Source organism: Penaeus monodon, chromosome 30 (genome assembly GCF_015228065.2).
Source record: "Penaeus monodon isolate SGIC_2016 chromosome 30, NSTDA_Pmon_1, whole genome shotgun sequence".
Classification (NCBI taxonomy): domain Eukaryota; kingdom Metazoa; phylum Arthropoda; class Malacostraca; order Decapoda; family Penaeidae; genus Penaeus; species Penaeus monodon.
In genome coordinates, this window is record NC_051415.1 from 18,962,949 (window position 1) to 18,963,190 (window position 242).

The window sequence follows — 242 nt, forward strand, 5'->3', positions numbered from 1 at the left end:
ACTGAGTGGATGAGGGAATGAAGGTGTATAAGGAGGGGGGGGATTCGGCGACTAATTCGTCTCAGAGAGCCATTGATGCCATTATCGTTTTGTGGCCAAAGGAAAACAGTGAAAAGAAGGTGAAGAGAAACGGAAAGAAAAATGTGGAGAAAATAAACACACACACGTGTGCGTGTGTGTTTATTTGAAAACATCTCATGAGAACGAAGAAAGGACTAGCGAGAAAAATGCACATCTCTTCT

The 242-nt window shown here is 42.6% G+C and overlaps 1 protein-coding gene across 1 annotated transcript in view; it reads right to left on the reverse strand.

The window, feature by feature from the left end:
* LOC119592371 (QRFP-like peptide receptor) overlaps positions 1-242 on the reverse strand; it is a 93,269-nt gene that overhangs the window by 11,591 nt on the left and 81,436 nt on the right. The window lies entirely within an intron of this gene.